The sequence below is a fragment of the Osmerus eperlanus genome, chromosome 27 (assembly GCF_963692335.1).
Source record: "Osmerus eperlanus chromosome 27, fOsmEpe2.1, whole genome shotgun sequence".
NCBI lineage: Eukaryota > Metazoa > Chordata > Actinopteri > Osmeriformes > Osmeridae > Osmerus > Osmerus eperlanus.
In genome coordinates this window covers 6,417,504-6,437,847 of record NC_085044.1, presented here as the reverse complement: position 1 = coordinate 6,437,847, position 20,344 = coordinate 6,417,504, and the positions used below count along the sequence as shown (strand labels likewise).

Sequence of the window (20,344 nt, the reverse complement as noted above, 5' to 3'; positions counted from 1 at the left end):
ACACAAAACAAGGCCAACAGTAACTACACAACTAGTCACAAAACACTTCACCTTTCAGCAGGGAAGAATGCCTAAAACAAGTCCTCTTTCTCCGTGTTCTCTCATGTTTTTCTCAGTCTCCTTCATGGAAATGAGGCAACCTTTAATTAGGTTACAGCCACTTTGACTTAATTAGGTCCAACCATGGACGCAGGGGAGCCCGGACCCAACCATTATGGTGGGGAAGTCAATGACAGGGTCCAATTGGGACAGTGGCCTACAACATGAATCCATCATAATGGCCATTGGCAGGGCCAAAATCTAATAAAGAAATAATATATATATATATTTTTATCTAGATGTCAGCCAAGTGTTCCTAATAGCCACAGGAATGAAGGAATCTCTGGCACGACCAGTTCATAACCTCGGTAGCCTAAAGCGGCGACCTGAAGGGAGCAGATTAAACCCCCCCGAAAAGTGGGTGATCAGGGCAGTTTTTATATTTAATTTGTTTAGCCTTACCCATAATCCATTTGTCATATATATCTTGCAACTGGACTAGCTGTACCCCAACCACCTTAGTTGCTACATTTACCAGCTTTGTAAGCTTACGCTTGCTGATCATTGGAAGACCACTGTACCACACCACAATGCCAAATGTCAAGACAGATTCAATAAAACACTGGTATAGACATACACACACACACACACACACACATACAGCACTGGTAGGTCTGTTCACATAGTCAGGTGGCTGAGCGGTTAGGGAATCAGGCTAGTAATCAGAAGGTTGCTGGTTCGATTCCTGGCACTTCATCCTACTTGCCTCGGGGGAATGTTCCTGTACTTACTGTAAGTCGCTCTGGATAAGAGCGTCTGCTAAATGACTAAATGTAATGTAAATGTAATGTAATAAAACACTGGTATAGACATACCCACACACACATACAGCACTGGTAGGTCTGTTCACATTCACACACAGCACTGGTAGGTATGGACACACACACATAGACACACACTGTTAGGTACGTGTGTAGAGATATTGGTGGACAGACAGATAGAGATTATGATCTGCATAATCCTCAAATCATTATCCTTCTGTAATGGATGTGTCAGACTGGCTGGTCCACTCCTGTCTTCCCCATTCGTCTAATCCCTCTTTCCTCTCCAACACTCCTCTGTTCTACTCCCCCTCTTCCCCAACACTCCTCTGTACTTCCTCCTCTCCAATGCTCTTTCGCTCCATTCCTCCTCCTCTCCAACACTTCCTCCCCCTGAGATCATAACGAGGAATGATCTCAGGTCATAACCAGGAAGGGGATCTCTGAGGTTGCCACCAAGAAGAATCTCGGGGTAAAACTATTTTCAGTGTTCAGTGTTGGGTTAGGGTTAAACCTTGATGTGACAGTTTACTTTCATGAGAAGGGGCTCAAAACACCTGAGATAGGGAACCTTTCTCTTCCAAAATTTTCTAACTTCCTGTCTGCTTGTCTGCGTGTCTGGCTAGGCTAAAATAGGCTGGGCTAAGCTAGGTTACCCCAGTTATAGGATGTTTTCTCCTTCCACCCAGAATTCCCAACTGTTAGCCTTCCAAACCCTCTCCGTCCAATATCATGTAGCCTCCCCCCCACCCTCACCTCCTATCATGCCATGCCTCCCCTCTCCCCCCTGTTCTTGCCCCTGGGCTCTGGGCTTCCTCCTCCTCTCCTCCCTCCCCTTCCTCCCCCAGGCCGGTGTGTTCCGAGTCGGGGTGCTGGGACCCTGGTCATGTGACCCCCTGTTCGCCAAAGCCCGGCCCCAGCTGGCGGCCATGTTGGCGGTGGAGCGTATCAACCACGACCCCAGCCTGTCTTTGGGCGTGGTGTTCCAGTACGAGGTCCTGGAGGAGGACTGCCAGACATCTCGGGCGCTAGGGGGTTTCCTGCGCAACCATCCACGGGCCAACGCCTACCTGGGGCCTGTCAACCCAGGCTACTGTGATGCTGCGTCCCTGTTGGCTAAGAACTGGAACAAGGCACTGTTCTCCTGGGCGTGTGTGAACTACGAGCTGGACGAGCACCAGCGACACTCCACCTTCACGCGCACTGTGCCCTCACCTGTCTGGGTGCTGCTCAGGTGTGTCTCTGTCACTGTGTTAAACACGCAAACACGTACAGTAACAGTAACGTAACAGTCTGCTTGATAAACATGTACACATGCAAACATTCAGTTTATAAACATGTTAACATCTAAACAATATGCTTGATGAACATGTACACAGATAAACACTCAGCTTATAAACATGTGAACATATAAACAATCTGTTTGATGAACATGTTCACGTAAACATTCAGCTTATGAACATGTTAACATGTAAACAATCCACTTGTAAACATGTAAAGTACCATCTTGATCAACACGTACACGTGTAAACAATCTGCATGTGCACACGTCAACAGCCTAGCACGACACTTCCGCTGGGCCCACGTGGGCGTGGTCTCATCAGCCGAGGACGTGTGGGTGGATACGGCCAATCAGGTGGCCAACGGGCTGCGCAGCCACGGCATCCCTGTGGTCATCATGGTAACGGCAGATAAGGACGCCGCCTCCGTGCGTCGGGCCTTGGTGGCCATCAAGAGAAGAAAGCACCTGCGCAGTGAGTGTTCCACACGAACCCCAACCTTAACTCTAACATCACAACTCTAACCTCAATCCCAACCCTCACCCCAGTCCTAACCTAACCCTAACATCCCAACTTTAACCCTAACACCACTCTACTCTAACCTCAACCCCAACCCCGACCCACACTCACACCCCAACCCTGACTTCAACCTAACTTCAACCCTCATCCTAACTCTAACCTTGCCCTACTCATCTCAACTGGACCTCTCAATATTTCTTCACCTGACACACGGACAGCCGCATGTGTTTCCTGGTGCCTCAGTGGGGGTATGACTCTACCAGGCAGAGGAATTGATGAATGCTTAGGTGATGGATTTGAGCATGCCCATACCGCTGAACCTCTGCGGGTCAACATACTGAACTGCTTGGCGAGTTGGGCTTCAGAGATAAAAATCGAACCTGTACACAACCAGCCTGGGCCTACCTTCTTCTCTTATGTAGAACTTGAGATAAAAGCTGAATTGAATTAATGAAATGCACTGGTACATTGGAATTACATTTAAAAGCACAGTGCAGTTGATACAAATACACTGTACTGAGAATGCTAAGAAACACACCAACCATACTGTAGCACTGGAAATGACTGGTATTTTTAACTTTAATGTGGTTGTTCACGTGTGCGCCTGTCTGTGTTTGTCTGTGTGTTTCCATTTCTGTGACTGTGTATTTTGGCACATGCGCGCGTGTGTATTGTGCTTTATTGTATGTGTTTGTGCCACCAGTGGTGATCCTCTGCATGCACTCCGTTCTGATTGGTGGAGAGACCCAGCGGTTGCTACTGGAAACGGCGTTGGACATGCACCTGACGGACGGGTCTGTGGTGTTCGTCCCATATGACACCCTCCTCTACAGCCTCCCGTACCGCGACACGCGCTACCCCGCCCTGCTCAGCAACAGCAAGCTAAGGAGAGCCTACGACGCCGTCCTCACTGTCACCATGGACTCTGAGGAGAACTCCTTTCACACAGCCTACCAGCGGGCTGTGGATACAGGCCTACTGCCCAGACACACCCATCCTCTACAGGTAGGCCTACTGCCCAGACACACCCATCCTCTACAGGTAGGCCTACTGCCCAGACACACCCATCCTCTACAGGTAGGCCTACTGCCCAGACACACCCATCCTCTACAGGTAGGCCTACTGCCCAGACACACCCATCCTCTACAGGTAGGCCTACTGCCCAGACACACCCATCCTCTACAGGTAGGCCTACTGCCCAGACACACCCATAGATTCCAGGTAGGGTCTACTGCCCCGGCACACCAGGTAGGCCTACTGATCCTCTCATGTCTCTCCTCAGCTGTCTCCTCTCTTCGGGACGATCTACAGCTCCATCCTCTTCATCGCCAACTCCCTGCAGAGCGTGCGTGAGTCCGGGGCCTGGCCGTCTGCCGGCAACCTGGTGCAGCACTCCCGGAATATGGCCTTCTACGGCTTCAGCCAGCGCGTCCGCACCAACTCCAGTGGGTCCAGTCTGCTGTCCTACCTGGTTTTGGACACGGACGGGCTGACCTGGCCATTGGTGCCCACCCACAGCCTGGACCTGGAGGCTGGCATGGTCAGGGCCCTGGGCCGGCCCATACACTGGGCGGGGGGGGCCAGCCCAGCCCGGACCCCAGCTGTTGGTTCTCCTCACACACAATCTGTAGTGGAGGTTTGCACACACACACACACACAGTGCAGTGGAGGTATGCATGCATGCACGCACACACGCAACCTAACCCAGATATACTGTAATGTTTGTAAGGTGTGGATCCGTTTGGGCTGGTGCTGGTGTTGCTGAGCCTCGTGCTGGTTCTGGTTCTGTCTGCTGTGTTGGGCTACTGGGTCCGTCGTCGTGTGATGCAGGCCCGGCTGCTCCGAGGCCCGGGGAAGATCCTGCTGACCCTGGCAGATGTGACCTTCATCAACCTGTCCCTGAGCAACAAGGTCTTTTATCTGGGATCTCTGGAACGCTCTGTGTGTGGTTACATAGAATGTTCTGTGTGGTTCTATTGAATGTTCTGGGCATGGTTCTTTAGCTTGTTCAATATGTGGTTCTGTAGCATGTTCCTTGTGGTTCCATAGAATGTTCTTTTTGTTCGTTCTTTAGGATGTTCTATATGGTTCTATTGGATGTTCTGTGTGGTTCTAAAGAGTGTTCTGTGTGATCTCCCTGGTCAGAAGCTCAGCCTGGACAGCAAGGTGAGTGACCTGGGTGGCCCTACCTCACTCTTATCTGCCTCCACCATCTCCCCGGCAACCTATGAGAACTCCAACATTGCCATGTATGAGGTAAGGATGGGGAAGAGATTCCAGGTAAGGCCTAGTCCTCAGGACTATCTCCTAGCCCCAAGCTCCTAGCTCCTGCCCAAAGAGACAGGGTCTGAAGCTAACTGGATCTGAAGCTAACAGGAAGACGGGGTCTGAAGCTAACAGGGTCTGTAGCTAATACAGTGACAGAGTCTATAGCTAACAAGATCTGTAGCTAACAGGGAGACAGGGTCTGTAGCTAACAGGGAGACAGAGTCTGAAGCTAACAGGGTCTGTAACTAACAGGGAGACATGGTCTGAAGCTAACAGGGTCTGTAACTAACAGGGAGACAGGGTCTGAAGCTAACAGGGTCTGTAACTAACAGGGAGACATAATCTGAAGCTAACAGGGTCTGTAGCTAACAGGGAGACGGGGTCTGTAGCTAACAGGGTCTGTAACTAACAGGGAGACAGGGTCTGAAGCTAACAGGGTCTGAAGCTAACAGGGAGACGGGTCTGTAGCTAACAGGGTCTGTAGCTAACAGGGAGACAGGGTCTGAAGCTAACAGGGTCTGTAGCTAACAGGGATACAGGGTCTGAAGCTAATGCCTGTATCTAGCAGGGTGTGTAGATAATATGGCCTGTAGCTAACAGGGTCTGTTGCTAACAGGGTGACAGGGACTGTAGCTCGCCCCTAGCCCTGACAGACTGCCCCCACAGGGAGACTGGGTCTGGATGAAGAAACTCCCATCTGGAAGCTTCAAATCCATCACTCCCCAGACCAGTGACGTGTTTGAGCTGGTGAGTTACACCCGAGGGTTACGATTACACCTGGCACGCCTGTTATACTTGTTCCACACTTGGTACTGGTCACGATCATTAATAAACATTCAGTCTTAATCATACATATGCATACAGGTCTAGATCATAGATATACATACAGTCGAGAACACATATATATATATATATATACAGTCTAGATTTCATATAAAGAAACAGTCTATCACATATAGTGGTAAAGATACAGTCCAGATCACATATATAAATACAGATAATGTCTAGATCATTAATATACAAACATAAATACAGTCTAGATTAGAGACATAGGCACAGATTAAATTATTGATATAAATACAGTTTTATGTGGTGAGTAATGGCAGTGTGCGAATTACGGGGGGGTTTGGGGGGGTCTGACCCCCCCGATTAAGGCTCGGACCCCCCCAAAAGAGGTAAAATCCACTGCATTTCAATAGCGGCTCCCTGACGGCCGCAAATGCTGTACAATCTCCCGGAAATCAGGGATTGTGTATTTCGAGCGAGCGAGAGACTGTCTAATGGTCATTTCTGGTAGAGATAGGTGCATATCGCGCGTCCTGATTGCGTCGGGGGGGGGGGGGGGGGGGGGGGCGCTACCTCCCGGAAATGAGTCTCTGCAGGTTGGGATGTCTGGCTATCTAATACCACAACAAACTGTCACGAATGTATTTGTAATGGCAATTAGCTGTAGAATATTCACAAGAATGTTAATGATAGAAACATGGTTAAGCACCAACTTAAAAGATAGCTATCGCTAGCTCTATATCAAGCAAGATAGCTTCATTTGTCTGTCTCATTGCTTGTCAGAATCTGGAGAGATTTCCAACAACCTTATTTTGTGATGAACAGTCAGATATGTTACTCTGCAAATTTTGAAAAGATCAAGAATATTTCAGAAAGAAATGACTACAAACAATAGTGCTCGTAGTTTGAGTTGTGCGTTGTCGTGTCGTTTACTTTGTTGGGGCGGCGGCAGGGGTGAACTTCGTCCCGGGGGGGGGGGGGGAAGGGGTACTGAGTTGACCCCCCCGATTGTCATTGTATAATTCGCACACTGAGTAATGGTTTGTGAAAATCCTCAAAAGAAAGGAAATTAAAATGGCCACCACAAGCCCAACTCGCAAACAAGGTGTTTTGTGACGTATGCTATTTCAATCTGGAGATAACAGGAATTAGTAAAGTGAAGTTAATTTTACAAAGATGATGGAATTAGCCATCAGGTGTTTGGCGCTTAGACCCCCATGGGGAAATCAATGACGAATGGGCATCAGCCCAGCCGCCGAAGATAAACCCCCCCATGGAGTCCAGACACTGACGACCCAGCCAGACAAGCCGAGGAAGCAGGAGACTAAATCACCGGGCGGCGATGGGGAGGTGGAGGGCCGCGCACATTTGTAACATTGACAAACTAAACAGGGAGAAAAACATATTGAAAGGGACGGCAGACTAGCGGGGGAGGCTCCTCACTGTGCTAATTGGATAGAAGTGAGTGGCTAATTGAACTCTAAAACCCCAATGACAGCCCGGCATTGGAGTCGAGGAAAAGGGAGAGCATGCGTAGCGGGGGGAGTGTGTAGCGATACAGAATGTTTGTATGGCCCGACCGTACACTAACATAGGGTATTGTAACTGGTGTTATAGCTATGTACTAGAATACAGGTTGAATATTATTGTGAATTGTATATTATTATATTAATGTCTATATTTCCCTTCTTCCTCCTCCTCCAGATGAAAGATATTCGTCATGAGAACGTGAACCTGTTCATGGGGTTCTTCCTGGACTGCGGAGTGTTTGGAATCATGACAGAATTCTGTTTACGTGGTAGCATCCAGGACCTGCTACGTAACGACAACGTCAAACTGGACTGGATGTTCAAGTCCTCCCTCATACTTGACCTCATCAAGGTAGGACACACGCGCACGTCCGCACATATACACACACATGCCCGTACACACGCAAACTCACATACACTGTGTGTGTATGCAACCATGCGTGTGTATGTATGGTGGGGGAGCAATGTGTGTGCGTATGTGCCTACTTTTGTGTGTTTGAATGCATGCATGGGTCCATACCTGTGTGTGTGTGTAGGGTATGAGGTACCTGCACCATCGAGGGATCTGCCATGGCAGGCTGAAGTCCGGTAACTGTGTTGTGGATGGTCGCTTTGTGCTGAAGATCACTGACTACGGATACAATGAAGTTCTGGAGGCCCAGAGACTCCCACGCACCCCACCCTCTGCTGAAGGTAGACCTCACACACACACATGGATGCGTGCATACACACACACACACACACAAACCCAGCCCTCTGCAGAGGGTATGAATACGAATTGCTATCTTTGTGTTTGTGTCAATCTTTGTGTCAATGTGTGCCTGTGTGTATGGTGTGTGTGTGTGTGCATATGTTTGTATGGTGTGTGTGTGTGTGCATATGTTTGTATGGTGTATGTGTGTATGGTCTGTGTGTATGTTGGGTGTGTGCATATATGTGTGTGTATGGTGTGTATGTATGGTGTGTGTGTGTGAGCAGAGCTACTGTGGACAGCGCCAGAGCTGCTGCGTGGGTCAGGCCAGCTGGGGTCTCTCCCGGGAGACGTCTACAGCTTCTCCATCGTCGTGCAGGAGGTTGTGCTCAGAGGACCCCCCTACTGCATGATGGACATGACTGCTGAGGGTACACACGCACACACACACGTATGCACCCCCACACACTGTTATCCAGTCATTGCACAGGTAGATTACCTAAAATCTCTAGCACTTCTGCATTCTGTTCACCCTGTGTGTGTGTGTGTGTACGTGTGTGTGTGTGCGTGGGCTCCAGACATCATCCAGAGGATCAAGAAGCCTCCTCCTCTGTGCCGGCCGCTGGTGTCTCCAGACCACGCCCCCCTTGAGTGCATCCAGCTGATGAAGCTGTGCTGGAGTGAGCAACCAGACAGACGCCCCGACTTCAACATCATCTTCGACCAGGTAGACAGACCAGACCAGGTAGACTGCTACCTCATCTTAAACCATGTAGACAAACCAGACCAGGTAGACTTCTATCTCATCCATAACCAGGTAGACAGACCAGGGAGACAGCTATCTCATCGATAACCAGGGTAGAGAACTACTTAATCTGTAACTAAGTAGACAGCTACCATGTCTATAACCAGGTAGACAACTACTTAATCTATAACCAGGTAGACAGTTACCATGTCTATAACCAGGTAGACAGTTACCATGTCTATAACCAGGTAGACAAGTACCTCATCTATAACCAGGTACGCAAGTACCTGTTCGCATGCTGACAGAAAAAAGTACTGTTAACCTTTGATCTTCCTCCTGCTCACTTCCTCCCCCCCCTCCTCCTCCTCCTCCTCCTCCTCCTCCTCCTCCTCCTCCTCCTCCTCCTCCTCCTCCTCCCCTCCTCCCCATCCTCCTCTGCGAACCGCCCTTCCCCAGTTTAAGAACATCAACAAGGGGAGGAAGACCAACATCATAGACTCCATGCTGCGCATGCTGGAGCAGTACTCATCCAACCTGGAGGAGCTGATAAGGGAGAGGACCGAGGAGCTGGAGATAGAGAAGCAAAAGACGGAGAAGCTCCTCACACAGATGCTGCCTCCGTGAGTCTCACACGAACACATACACAAAAAGTATTGTGTTAGATTCCATCTCGTGGCAATTCCTTCAATTTTCCAGTCCTATTTCTGTAAAGACCGGGTCTCTGTGGCGCAATGGATAGCGCATTGGACTTGTGTCTCAAAGTAGGGCGTGCATCGCTGTTAGACTTTTTTTGGCACAGATGTCAGCTCAATTTCATATGAATTTGATATGAGATTGGTTTCAAAGGACAGTATGGAATGGTCGAAATTAAAGAGAGACAGAAATTGTACAGTCAATGATTACATCCGTACAAATCATAAACATAGCTCACGCCAAGGGAGGAAAGAGCGTTAGCCATAGTAACGTTTGATTAGGGTTGATCAATGAGGTTGAGGGCGGTTCGCGTCCGAGGCCCATTTGAAGAATCTAAAGTCAAAGCGCGGCTGCGCTGCAGGAGTCACGAGACTGAGTCTGCGTGATCTCAGTCAGGTTGCAATTAGAATTGAATTTTTAGGGACTTCTTCTGTGGAATCGTTCAGGTAGTGTTGCACAGGCACTAATCTTGTTGAATCCCAGGAGAAGCTTGGCGACGTCCATTGGAACATCAATCATGATGGCGTTGACGCCATAGTACTGTACTGTATACTGTATATATACAATGTACTGTATAGTTAATAATCTCAGCACACTTGCATGCACATAGGCCTCGTGGCGCAACGGTAGCGCGTCTGACTCCAGATCAGAAGGTTGCGTGTTCAAATCATGTCGGGGTCAGCAGACATTATGTGTGGCCCTCCATTGGGGAAAACAAGTCTTTCTTGCGGACGCAGGGAGAGCTCCCTCTTTTACAGAACTGGCAAAATCAAGCTCTGATTGCTTCCTCAAAGTGAGTCATGCCACCACTTCTAGGCAGGGCAAGGAAAAGCCGTTCAAAGGTTGTGGGTTGGAGTCCCACCAGAGTCGTTGTCCTTCTTTCCCAAACTCCCGTTGACAGATCACAGGAAGAGTACTTAGTATGGCCGCTCCTCCTCCTCTTCTTCATGGGGAGTTTGGGCACACGTCTCCCAGCGTTTCCTTCCATTTTTCAGCCCTGGTCCTGCGGAGACAGGGTCTCTGTGGCGCAATTGGTTAGCGCGTTCGGCTGTTAACCGAAAGGATGGTGGTTCGAGCCCACCCAGGGACGAGCGTTTTCTTGTTTGCTTCTGTTGTGGGTCCTGCCTGTGTGACAATGAGCTGTACCGCCATCAGAGTCGAAGAAGCTGGAAAATCTCTTCATTCTGGTGCCTTGAGAGGCTTTGCTGCATGCGGGGCATAACCTTCGGAGGTGTCTTTCGAAGACGCTGTAGACCCCGCCTCAAAGCACCTACCCGAAGAGAAAACAGCAGCCTGAGCCCGTCACGGAGCATCAAGCAAGGCGCCGTGGCTTAGTTGGTCAAAGCGCCTGTCTAGTAAACAGGAGATCCTGAGTTCAAATCTCAGCGGTGCCTTTTCTGGCGCAAGAGGAAGCCAAGCGCTCCCTGGTGGTAGGTTCATTTGAAAGCTTAGCCTTGCAACTTGGCCCTCATCTTTGACAGTGAGCAGAGTGAGCAGAGGAAGCAGAGCTCTCCCTGGTGGTCTAGTGGCTAGGATTCGGCGCTCACACCGCCGCGGCCCGGGTTCGATTCCCGGTCAGGGAAACCTGTTTTTAGACCTCTTTTAAAATGGGCGGGGGTCTCCCTGCTGGCAGAGTAGCCTTGCTGTCAGATAGGCAACGTTTGACCCCAAAACATCCCTCCTTCGAGCCGGATTTGAACCAGCGACCTAAGGATTTCTAACCGTGTTTGACCTACAGTCCTCCGCTCTACCAACTGAGCTATCGAAGGGTGAACGAGCGAGAGGTTTTTTTGGCGAGGAAGGCATGCGATCCCCCCATTCTCTCTCCAGTTCAGATACGAAAGAAGAAAGCCTTTGCTGACGCAACTGTCTTTCAAGCCTCTCCCTGGTGGTCTAGTGGCTAGGATTCGGCGCTTTCACCGCCGCGGCCCGGGTTCGATTCCCGGTCAGGGAACTTTAGGTTCAGCCAAAAGCTTGGTGACAGATGGCTTTTTTGCATCCGCTGTGTCTCAAAGTAAGGCGTGCAACGGAGATAAGGGTTGCTGCGTGCCACAAGTCACGCTGTGTAGTTTGAACACACAGCTCACGCAGGGACTTGAACGCTGGACCCTCAGATTAAAAGCTTCCATTGTTTCCTCAAAGTGAGGTATATGAGAGAGTCAAAGGTGGACCGCTCCGACAAGGTTTGAACACACGCCGCCCGAACAGGGACTTGAACCCTGGACCCTCAGATTAAAAGTCTGATGCTCTGCCGACTGAGCTATCCGGGCTCTGGGAGCAGGGAAAACACAGAGTGTTTCGTGGAACTTCCGCATGTAAATCTCCTCGCCCACACGAACCCTTAAGGATCGTATGGCGAATCCCTGGCAAGTGTAGCGGGGTTTGCTCGTTGAAGAATAGAAATACTTCACTTATAATCACACTTTTAGTAGGCGGGGCACCGCCCTGATATCGCACTTTGCCGCACAGCGTTGGCACATCAGAGTCCACGTCAGAATGTTGCCTCCTTGCTTGCACATAGGCCTCGTGGCGCAACGGTAGCGCGTCTGACTCCAGATCAGAAGGTTGCGTGTTCAAATCACGTCGGGGTCAGCGGACATTATGTGTGGCCCTCCATTGGGGAAAAAAAGTCTTTCTTGCGGACGCAGGGAGAGCTCCCTCTTTTACAGAACTGGCAAAATCAAGCTCTGATTGCTTCCTCAAAGTGAGTCATGCCACCACTTCTAGGCAGGGCAAGGAAAAGCCGTTCAAAGGTTGTGGGTTGGAGTCCCACCAGAGTCGTTGTCCTTCTTTCCCAAACTCCCGTTGACAGATCACAGGAAGAGTACTTAGTATGGCCGCTCCTCCTCCTCTTCTTCATGGGGAGTTTGGGCACACGTCTCCCAGCGTTTCCTTCCATTTTTCAGCCCTGGTCCTGCGGAGACAGGGTCTCTGTGGCGCAATTGGTTAGCGCGTTCGGCTGTTAACCGAAAGGATGGTGGTTCGAGCCCACCCAGGGACGAGCGTTTTCTTGTTTGCTTCTGTTGTGGGTCCTGCCTGTGTGACAATGAGCTGTACCGCCATCAGAGTCGAAGAAGCTGGAAAATCTCTTCATTCTGGTGCCTTGAGAGGCTTTGCTGCATGCGGGGCATAACCTTCGGAGGTGTCTTTCGAAGACGCTGTAGACCCCGCCTCAAAGCACCTACCCGAAGAGAAAACAGCAGCCTGAGCCCGTCACGGAGCATCAAGCAAGGCGCCGTGGCTTAGTTGGTCAAAGCGCCTGTCTAGTAAACAGGAGATCCTGAGTTCAAATCTCAGCGGTGCCTTTTCTGGCGCAAGAGGAAGCCAAGCGCTCCCTGGTGGTAGGTTCATTTGAAAGCTTAGCCTTGCAACTTGGCCCTCATCTTTGACAGTGAGCAGAGTGAGCAGAGGAAGCAGAGCTCTCCCTGGTGGTCTAGTGGCTAGGATTCGGCGCTCTCACTGCCGCGGCCCGGGTTTGATTCCAGGTCAGGGAAACCTGTTTTTAGACCTCTTTTAAAATGGGCGGGGGTCTCCCTGCTGGCAGAGTAGCCTTGCTGTCAGATAGGCAACATTTGACCCCAAAACATCCCTCCTTCGAGCCGGATTTGAACCAGCGACCTAAGGATTTCTAACCGTGTTTGACCTACAGTCCTCCGCTCTACCAACTGAGCTATCGAAGGGTGAACGAGCGAGAGTTTTTTTTGGCGAGGAAGGCATGCGATCCCCCCATTCTCTCTCCAGTTCAGATACGAAAGAAGAAAGCCTTTGCTGACGCAACTGTCTTTCAAGCCTCTCCCTGGTGGTCTAGTGGCTAGGATTCGGCGCTTTCACCGCCGCGGCCCGGGTTCGATTCCCGGTCAGGGAACTTTAGGTTCAGCCAAAAGCTTGGTGACAGATGGCTTTTTTGCATCCGCTGTGTCTCAAAGTAAGGCGTGCAACGGAGATAAGGGTTGCTGCGTGCCACAAGTCACGCTGTGTAGTTTGAACACACAGCTCACGCAGGGACTTGAACGCTGGACCCTCAGATTAAAAGCTTCCATTGTTTCCTCAAAGTGAGGTATATGAGAGAGTCAAAGGTGGACCGCTCCGACAAGGTTTGAACACACGCCGCCCGAACAGGGACTTGAACCCTGGACCCTCAGATTAAAAGTCTGATGCTCTGCCGACTGAGCTATCCGGGCTCTGGGAGCAGGGAAAACACAGAGTGTTTCGTGGAACTTCCGCATGTAAATCTCCTCGCCCACACGAACCCTTAAGGATCGTATGGCGAATCCCTGGCAAGTGTAGCGGGGTTTGCTCGTTGAAGAATAGAAATACTTCACTTATAATCACACTTTTAGTAGGCGGGGCACCGCCCTGATATCGCACTTTGCCGCACAGCGTTGGCACATCAGAGTCCACGTCAGAATGTTGCCTCCTGGCTTGCACATAGGCCTCGTGGCGCAACAGTAGCGCGTCTGACTCCAGATCAGAAGGTTGCGTGTTCAAATCACGTCGGGGTCAGCGGACATTATGTGTGGCCCTCCATTGGGGAAAAAAAGTCTTTCTTGCGGACGCAGGGAGAGCTCCCTCTTTTACAGAACTGGCAAAATCAAGCTCTGATTGCTTCCTCAAAGTGAGTCATGCCACCACTTCTAGGCAGGGCAAGGAAAAGCCGTTCAAAGGTTGTGGGTTGGAGTCCCACCAGAGTCGTTGTCCTTCTTTCCCAAACTCCCGTTGACAGATCACAGGAAGAGTACTTAGTATGGCCGCTCCTCCTCCTCTTCTTCATGGGGAGTTTGGGCACACGTCTCCCAGCGTTTCCTTCCATTTTTCAGCCCTGGTCCTGCGGAGACAGGGTCTCTGTGGCGCAATTGGTTAGCGCGTTCGGCTGTTAACCGAAAGGATGGTGGTTCGAGCCCACCCAGGGACGAGCGTTTTCTTGTTTGCTTCTGTTGTGGGTCCTGCCTGTGTGACAATGAGCTGTACCGCCATCAGAGTCGAAGAAGCTGGAAAATCTCTTCATTCTGGTGCCTTGAGAGGCTTTGCTGCAGGCGGGGCATAACCTTCGGAGGTGTCTTTCGAAGACGCTGTAGACCCCGCCTCAAAGCACCTACCCGAAGAGAAAACAGCAGCCTGAGCCCGTCACGGAGCATCAAGCAAGGCGCCGTGGCTTAGTTGGTCAAAGCGCCTGTCTAGTAAACAGGAGATCCTGAGTTCAAATCTCAGCGGTGCCTTTTCTGGCGCAAGAGGAAGCCAAGCGCTCCCTGGTGGTAGGTTCATTTGAAAGCTTAGCCTTGCAACTTGGCCCTCATCTTTGACAGTGAGCAGAGTGAGCAGAGGAAGCAGAGCTCTCCCTGGTGGTCTAGTGGCTAGGATTCGGCGCTCTCACTGCCGCGGCCCGGGTTTGATTCCAGGTCAGGGAAACCTGTTTTTAGACCTCTTTTAAAATGGGCGGGGGTCTCCCTGCTGGCAGAGTAGCCTTGCTGTCAGATAGGCAACATTTGACCCCAAAACATCCCTCCTTCGAGCCGGATTTGAACCAGCGACCTAAGGATTTCTAACCGTGTTTGACCTACAGTCCTCCGCTCTACCAACTGAGCTATCGAAGGGTGAACGAGCGAGAGTTTTTTTTGGCGAGGAAGGCATGCGATCCCCCCATTCTCTCTCCAGTTCAGATACGAAAGAAGAAAGCCTTTGCTGACGCAACTGTCTTTCAAGCCTCTCCCTGGTGGTCTAGTGGCTAGGATTCGGCGCTTTCACCGCCGCGGCCCGGGTTCGATTCCCGGTCAGGGAACTTTAGGTTCAGCCAAAAGCTTGGTGACAGATGGCTTTTTTGCATCCGCTGTGTCTCAAAGTAAGGCGTGCAACGGAGATAAGGGTTGCTGCGTGCCACAAGTCACGCTGTGTAGTTTGAACACACAGCTCACGCAGGGACTTGAACGCTGGACCCTCAGATTAAAAGCTTCCATTGTTTCCTCAAAGTGAGGTATATGAGAGAGTCAAAGGTGGACCGCCCTGACAAGGTTTGAACACACGCCGCCCGAACAGGGACTTGAACCCTGGACCCTCAGATTAAAAGTCTGATGCTCTGCCGACTGAGCTATCCGGGCTCTGGGAGCAGGGAAAACACAGAGTGTTTCGTGGAACTTCCGCATGTAAATCTCCTCGCCCACACGAACCCTTAAGGATCGTATGGCGAATCCCTGGCAAGTGTAGCGGGGTTTGCTCGTTGAAGAATAGAAATACTTCACTTATAATCACACTTTTAGTAGGCGGGGCACCGCCCTGATATCGCACTTTGCCGCACAGCGTTGGCACATCAGAGTCCACGTCAGAATGTTGCCTCCTTGCTTGCACATAGGCCTCGTGGCGCAACGGTAGCGCGTCTGACTCCAGATCAGAAGGTTGCGTGTTCAAATCACGTCGGGGTCAGCGGACATTATGTGTGGCCCTCCATTGGGGAAAAAAAGTCTTTCTTGCGGACGCAGGGAGAGCTCCCTCTTTTACAGAACTGGCAAAATCAAGCTCTGATTGCTTCCTCAAAGTGAGTCATGCCACCACTTCTAGGCAGGGCAAGGAAAAGCCGTTCAAAGGTTGTGGGTTGGAGTCCCACCAGAGTCGTTGTCCTTCTTTCCCAAACTCCCGTTGACAGATCACAGGAAGAGTACTTAGTATGGCCGCTCCTCCTCCTCTTCTTCATGGGGAGTTTGGGCACACGTCTCCCAGCGTTTCCTTCCATTTTTCAGCCCTGGTCCTGCGGAGACAGGGTCTCTGTGGCGCAATTGGTTAGCGCGTTCGGCTGTTAACCGAAAGGATGGTGGTTCGAGCCCACCCAGGGACGAGCGTTTTCTTGTTTGCTTCTGTTGTGGGTCCTGCCTGTGTGACAATGAGCTGTACCGCCATCAGAGTCGAAGAAGCTGGAAAATCTCTTCATTCTGGTGCCTTGAGAGGCTTTGCTGCATGCGGGGCATAACCTTCGGAGGTGTCTTTCGAAGACGCTGTAGACCCCGCCTCAAAGCACCTACCCGAAGAGAAAACAGCAGCCTGAGCCCGTCACGGAGCATCAAGCAAGGCGCCGTGGCTTAGTTGGTCAAAGCGCCTGTCTAGTAAACAGGAGATCCTGAGTTCAAATCTCAGCGGTGCCTTTTCTGGCGCAAGAGGAAGCCAAGCGCTCCCTGGTGGTAGGTTCATTTGAAAGCTTAGCCTTGCAACTTGGCCCTCATCTTTGACAGTGAGCAGAGTGAGCAGAGGAAGCAGAGCTCTCCCTGGTGGTCTAGTGGCTAGGATTCGGCGCTCTCACTGCCGCGGCCCGGGTTTGATTCCAGGTCAGGGAAACCTGTTTTTAGACCTCTTTTAAAATGGGCGGGGGTCTCCCTGCTGGCAGAGTAGCCTTGCTGTCAGATAGGCAACATTTGACCCCAAAACATCCCTCCTTCGAGCCGGATTTGAACCAGCGACCTAAGGATTTCTAACCGTGTTTGACCTACAGTCCTCCGCTCTACCAACTGAGCTATCGAAGGGTGAACGAGCGAGAGTTTTTTTTGGCGAGGAAGGCATGCGATCCCCCCATTCTCTCTCCAGTTCAGATACGAAAGAAGAAAGCCTTTGCTGACGCAACTGTCTTTCAAGCCTCTCCCTGGTGGTCTAGTGGCTAGGATTCGGCGCTTTCACCGCCGCGGCCCGGGTTCGATTCCCGGTCAGGGAACTTTAGGTTCAGCCAAAAGCTTGGTGACAGATGGCTTTTTTGCATCCGCTGTGTCTCAAAGTAAGGCGTGCAACGGAGATAAGGGTTGCTGCGTGCCACAAGTCACGCTGTGTAGTTTGAACACACAGCTCACGCAGGGACTTGAACGCTGGACCCTCAGATTAAAAGCTTCCATTGTTTCCTCAAAGTGAGGTATATGAGAGAGTCAAAGGTGGACCGCTCCGACAAGGTTTGAACACACGCCGCCCGAACAGGGACTTGAACCCTGGACCCTCAGATTAAAAGTCTGATGCTCTGCCGACTGAGCTATCCGGGCTCTGGGAGCAGGGAAAACACAGAGTGTTTCGTGGAACTTCCGCATGTAAATCTCCTCGCCCACACGAACCCTTAAGGATCGTATGGCGAATCCCTGGCAAGTGTAGCGGGGTTTGCTCGTTGAAGAATAGAAATACTTCACTTATAATCACACTTTTAGTAGGCGGGGCACCGCCCTGATATCGCACTTTGCCGCACAGCGTTGGCACATCAGAGTCCACGTCAGAATGTTGCCTCCTTGCTTGCACATAGGCCTCGTGGCGCAACGGTAGCGCGTCTGACTCCAGATCAGAAGGTTGCGTGTTCAAATCACGTCGGGGTCAGCGGACATTATGTGTGGCCCTCCATTGGGGAAAAAAAGTCTTTCTTGCGGACGCAGGGAGAGCTCCCTCTTTTACAGAACTGGCAAAATCAAGCTCTGATTGCTTCCTCAAAGTGAGTCATGCCACCACTTCTAGGCAGGGCAAGGAAAAGCCGTTCAAAGGTTGTGGGTTGGAGTCCCACCAGAGTCGTTGTCCTTCTTTCCCAAACTCCCGTTGACAGATCACAGGAAGAGTACTTAGTATGGCCGCTCCTCCTCCTCTTCTTCATGGGGAGTTTGGGCACACGTCTCCCAGCGTTTCCTTTCATTTTTCAGCCCTGGTCCTGTGGAGACAGGGTCTCTGTGGCGCAATTGGTTAGCGCGTTCGGCTGTTAACCGAAAGGATGGTGGTTCGAGCCCACCCAGGGACGAGCGTTTTCTTGTTTGCTTCTGTTGTGGGTCCTGCCTGTGTGACAATGAGCTGTACCGCCATCAGAGTCGAAGAAGCTGGAAAATCTCTTCATTCTGGTGCCTTGAGAGGCTTTGCTGCATGCGGGGCATAACCTTCGGAGGTGTCTTTCGAAGACGCTGTAGACCCCGCCTCAAAGCACCTACCCGAAGAGAAAACAGCAGCCTGAGCCCGTCACGGAGCATCAAGCAAGGCGCCGTGGCTTAGTTGGTCAAAGCGCCTGTCTAGTAAACAGGAGATCCTGAGTTCAAATCTCAGCGGTGCCTTTTCTGGCGCAAGAGGAAGCCAAGCGCTCCCTGGTGGTAGGTTCATTTGAAAGCTTAGCCTTGCAACTTGGCCCTCATCTTTGACAGTGAGCAGAGTGAGCAGAGGAAGCAGAGCTCTCCCTGGTGGTCTAGTGGCTAGGATTCGGCGCTCTCACCGCCGCGGCCCGGGTTCGATTCCCGGTCAGGGAAACCTGTTTTTAGACCTCTTTTAAAATGGGCGGGGGTCTCCCTGCTGGCAGAGTAGCCTTGCTGTCAGATAGGCAACATTTGACCCCAAAACATCCCTCCTTCGAGCCGGATTTGAACCAGCGACCTAAGGATTTCTAACCGTGTTTGACCTACAGTCCTCCGCTCTACCAACTGAGCTATCGAAGGGTGAACGAGCGAGAGGTTTTTTTGGCGAGGAAGGCATGCGATCCCCCCATTCTCTCTCCAGTTCAGATACGAAAGAAGAAAGCCTTTGCTGACGCAACTGTCTTTCAAGCCTCTCCCTGGTGGTCTAGTGGCTAGGATTCGGCGCTTTCACCGCCGCGGCCCGGGTTCGATTCCCGGTCAGGGAACTTTAGGTTCAGCCAAAAGCTTGGTGACAGATGGCTTTTTTGCATCCGCTGTGTCTCAAAGTAAGGCGTGCAACGGAGATAAGGGTTGCTGCGTGCCACAAGTCACGCTGTGTGCCACAAGTCACGCTGTGTAGTTTGAACACACAGCTCACGCAGGGACTTGAACGCTGGACCCTCAGATTAAAAGCTTCCATTGTTTCCTCAAAGTGAGGTATATGAGAGAGTCAAAGGTGGACCGCCCTGACAAGGTTTGAACACACGCCGCCCGAACAGGGACTTGAACCCTGGACCCTCAGATTAAAAGTCTGATGCTCTGCCGACTGAGCTATCCGGGCTCTGGGAGCAGGGAAAACACAGAGTGTTTCGTGGAACTTCCGCATGTAAATCTCCTCGCCCACACGAACCCTTAAGGATCGTATGGCGAATCCCTGGCAAGTGTAGCGGGGTTTGCTCGTTGAAGAATAGAAATACTTCACTTATAATCACACTTTTAGTAGGCGGGGCACCGCCCTGATATCGCACTTTGCCGCACAGCGTTGGCACATCAGAGTCCACGTCAGAATGTTGCCTCCTTGCTTGCACATAGGCCTCGTGGCGCAACGGTAGCGCGTCTGACTCCAGATCAGAAGGTTGCGTGTTCAAATCACGTCGGGGTCAGCGGACATTATGTGTGGCCCTCCATTGGGGAAAAAAAGTCTTTCTTGCGGACGCAGGGAGAGCTCCCTCTTTTACAGAACTGGCAAAATCAAGCTCTGATTGCTTCCTCAAAGTGAGTCATGCCACCACTTCTAGGCAGGGCAAGGAAAAGCCGTTCAAAGGTTGTGGGTTGGAGTCCCACCAGAGTCGTTGTCCTTCTTTCCCAAACTCCCGTTGACAGATCACAGGAAGAGTACTTAGTATGGCCGCTCCTCCTCCTCTTCTTCATGGGGAGTTTGGGCACACGTCTCCCAGCGTTTCCTTCCATTTTTCAGCCCTGGTCCTGCGGAGACAGGGTCTCTGTGGCGCAATTGGTTAGCGCGTTCGGCTGTTAACCGAAAGGATGGTGGTTCGAGCCCACCCAGGGACGAGCGTTTTCTTGTTTGCTTCTGTTGTGGGTCCTGCCTGTGTGACAATGAGCTGTACCGCCATCAGAGTCGAAGAAGCTGGAAAATCTCTTCATTCTGGTGCCTTGAGAGGCTTTGCTGCATGCGGGGCATAACCTTCGGAGGTGTCTTTCGAAGACGCTGTAGACCCCGCCTCAAAGCACCTACCCGAAGAGAAAACAGCAGCCTGAGCCCGTCACGGAGCATCAAGCAAGGCGCCGTGGCTTAGTTGGTCAAAGCGCCTGTCTAGTAAACAGGAGATCCTGAGTTCAAATCTCAGCGGTGCCTTTTCT

The 20,344-nt window shown here is 51.2% G+C and overlaps 35 non-coding genes and 1 pseudogene across 35 annotated transcripts; 26 read left to right on the top strand and 10 right to left on the bottom strand.

Annotated features, from left to right (window-relative positions):
* Positions 1 to 1,139: 1,139 nt before the first annotated feature.
* The window catches only part of LOC134013955 (retinal guanylyl cyclase 2-like), a 94,879-nt pseudogene continuing 75,674 nt past the window's right edge, over positions 1,140 to 20,344 (top strand).
* On the top strand, positions 9,981 to 10,052 carry trnaw-cca (transfer RNA tryptophan (anticodon CCA)). Its single transcript has one exon. It is a non-coding gene; the product is annotated as a tRNA-Trp (tRNA).
* Positions 10,388 to 10,461, top strand: trnan-guu (transfer RNA asparagine (anticodon GUU)). The gene has a single exon. It is a non-coding gene; the product is annotated as a tRNA-Asn (tRNA).
* On the top strand, positions 10,692 to 10,765 carry trnat-agu (transfer RNA threonine (anticodon AGU)). The gene has a single exon. It is a non-coding gene; the product is annotated as a tRNA-Thr (tRNA).
* On the top strand, positions 10,883 to 10,954 carry trnav-cac (transfer RNA valine (anticodon CAC)). Its single transcript has one exon. It is a non-coding gene; the product is annotated as a tRNA-Val (tRNA).
* trnay-gua (transfer RNA tyrosine (anticodon GUA)) lies at positions 11,051 to 11,140 on the bottom strand. Its single transcript is given in 2 exon segments — positions 11,051 to 11,086; positions 11,104 to 11,140. It is a non-coding gene; the product is annotated as a tRNA-Tyr (tRNA).
* On the top strand, positions 11,254 to 11,325 carry trnae-uuc (transfer RNA glutamic acid (anticodon UUC)). The gene has a single exon. It is a non-coding gene; the product is annotated as a tRNA-Glu (tRNA).
* Positions 11,569 to 11,641, bottom strand: trnak-uuu (transfer RNA lysine (anticodon UUU)). Its single transcript has one exon. It is a non-coding gene; the product is annotated as a tRNA-Lys (tRNA).
* trnaw-cca (transfer RNA tryptophan (anticodon CCA)) lies at positions 11,892 to 11,963 on the top strand. The gene has a single exon. It is a non-coding gene; the product is annotated as a tRNA-Trp (tRNA).
* trnan-guu (transfer RNA asparagine (anticodon GUU)) lies at positions 12,299 to 12,372 on the top strand. Its single transcript has one exon. It is a non-coding gene; the product is annotated as a tRNA-Asn (tRNA).
* trnat-agu (transfer RNA threonine (anticodon AGU)) lies at positions 12,603 to 12,676 on the top strand. The gene has a single exon. It is a non-coding gene; the product is annotated as a tRNA-Thr (tRNA).
* trnay-gua (transfer RNA tyrosine (anticodon GUA)) lies at positions 12,962 to 13,051 on the bottom strand. Its single transcript is given in 2 exon segments — positions 12,962 to 12,997; positions 13,015 to 13,051. It is a non-coding gene; the product is annotated as a tRNA-Tyr (tRNA).
* On the top strand, positions 13,165 to 13,236 carry trnae-uuc (transfer RNA glutamic acid (anticodon UUC)). Its single transcript has one exon. It is a non-coding gene; the product is annotated as a tRNA-Glu (tRNA).
* On the bottom strand, positions 13,480 to 13,552 carry trnak-uuu (transfer RNA lysine (anticodon UUU)). The gene has a single exon. It is a non-coding gene; the product is annotated as a tRNA-Lys (tRNA).
* Positions 13,803 to 13,874, top strand: trnaw-cca (transfer RNA tryptophan (anticodon CCA)). The gene has a single exon. It is a non-coding gene; the product is annotated as a tRNA-Trp (tRNA).
* trnan-guu (transfer RNA asparagine (anticodon GUU)) lies at positions 14,210 to 14,283 on the top strand. Its single transcript has one exon. It is a non-coding gene; the product is annotated as a tRNA-Asn (tRNA).
* trnat-agu (transfer RNA threonine (anticodon AGU)) lies at positions 14,514 to 14,587 on the top strand. Its single transcript has one exon. It is a non-coding gene; the product is annotated as a tRNA-Thr (tRNA).
* On the bottom strand, positions 14,873 to 14,962 carry trnay-gua (transfer RNA tyrosine (anticodon GUA)). The gene is given in 2 exon segments: positions 14,873 to 14,908; positions 14,926 to 14,962. It is a non-coding gene; the product is annotated as a tRNA-Tyr (tRNA).
* On the top strand, positions 15,076 to 15,147 carry trnae-uuc (transfer RNA glutamic acid (anticodon UUC)). The gene has a single exon. It is a non-coding gene; the product is annotated as a tRNA-Glu (tRNA).
* On the bottom strand, positions 15,391 to 15,463 carry trnak-uuu (transfer RNA lysine (anticodon UUU)). Its single transcript has one exon. It is a non-coding gene; the product is annotated as a tRNA-Lys (tRNA).
* On the top strand, positions 15,714 to 15,785 carry trnaw-cca (transfer RNA tryptophan (anticodon CCA)). The gene has a single exon. It is a non-coding gene; the product is annotated as a tRNA-Trp (tRNA).
* On the top strand, positions 16,121 to 16,194 carry trnan-guu (transfer RNA asparagine (anticodon GUU)). Its single transcript has one exon. It is a non-coding gene; the product is annotated as a tRNA-Asn (tRNA).
* trnat-agu (transfer RNA threonine (anticodon AGU)) lies at positions 16,425 to 16,498 on the top strand. Its single transcript has one exon. It is a non-coding gene; the product is annotated as a tRNA-Thr (tRNA).
* trnay-gua (transfer RNA tyrosine (anticodon GUA)) lies at positions 16,784 to 16,873 on the bottom strand. The gene is given in 2 exon segments: positions 16,784 to 16,819; positions 16,837 to 16,873. It is a non-coding gene; the product is annotated as a tRNA-Tyr (tRNA).
* trnae-uuc (transfer RNA glutamic acid (anticodon UUC)) lies at positions 16,987 to 17,058 on the top strand. The gene has a single exon. It is a non-coding gene; the product is annotated as a tRNA-Glu (tRNA).
* trnak-uuu (transfer RNA lysine (anticodon UUU)) lies at positions 17,302 to 17,374 on the bottom strand. Its single transcript has one exon. It is a non-coding gene; the product is annotated as a tRNA-Lys (tRNA).
* Positions 17,625 to 17,696, top strand: trnaw-cca (transfer RNA tryptophan (anticodon CCA)). Its single transcript has one exon. It is a non-coding gene; the product is annotated as a tRNA-Trp (tRNA).
* On the top strand, positions 18,032 to 18,105 carry trnan-guu (transfer RNA asparagine (anticodon GUU)). Its single transcript has one exon. It is a non-coding gene; the product is annotated as a tRNA-Asn (tRNA).
* On the top strand, positions 18,336 to 18,409 carry trnat-agu (transfer RNA threonine (anticodon AGU)). Its single transcript has one exon. It is a non-coding gene; the product is annotated as a tRNA-Thr (tRNA).
* On the top strand, positions 18,527 to 18,598 carry trnae-cuc (transfer RNA glutamic acid (anticodon CUC)). The gene has a single exon. It is a non-coding gene; the product is annotated as a tRNA-Glu (tRNA).
* trnay-gua (transfer RNA tyrosine (anticodon GUA)) lies at positions 18,695 to 18,784 on the bottom strand. The gene is given in 2 exon segments: positions 18,695 to 18,730; positions 18,748 to 18,784. It is a non-coding gene; the product is annotated as a tRNA-Tyr (tRNA).
* trnae-uuc (transfer RNA glutamic acid (anticodon UUC)) lies at positions 18,898 to 18,969 on the top strand. The gene has a single exon. It is a non-coding gene; the product is annotated as a tRNA-Glu (tRNA).
* On the bottom strand, positions 19,232 to 19,304 carry trnak-uuu (transfer RNA lysine (anticodon UUU)). Its single transcript has one exon. It is a non-coding gene; the product is annotated as a tRNA-Lys (tRNA).
* On the top strand, positions 19,555 to 19,626 carry trnaw-cca (transfer RNA tryptophan (anticodon CCA)). The gene has a single exon. It is a non-coding gene; the product is annotated as a tRNA-Trp (tRNA).
* trnan-guu (transfer RNA asparagine (anticodon GUU)) lies at positions 19,962 to 20,035 on the top strand. Its single transcript has one exon. It is a non-coding gene; the product is annotated as a tRNA-Asn (tRNA).
* trnat-agu (transfer RNA threonine (anticodon AGU)) lies at positions 20,266 to 20,339 on the top strand. Its single transcript has one exon. It is a non-coding gene; the product is annotated as a tRNA-Thr (tRNA).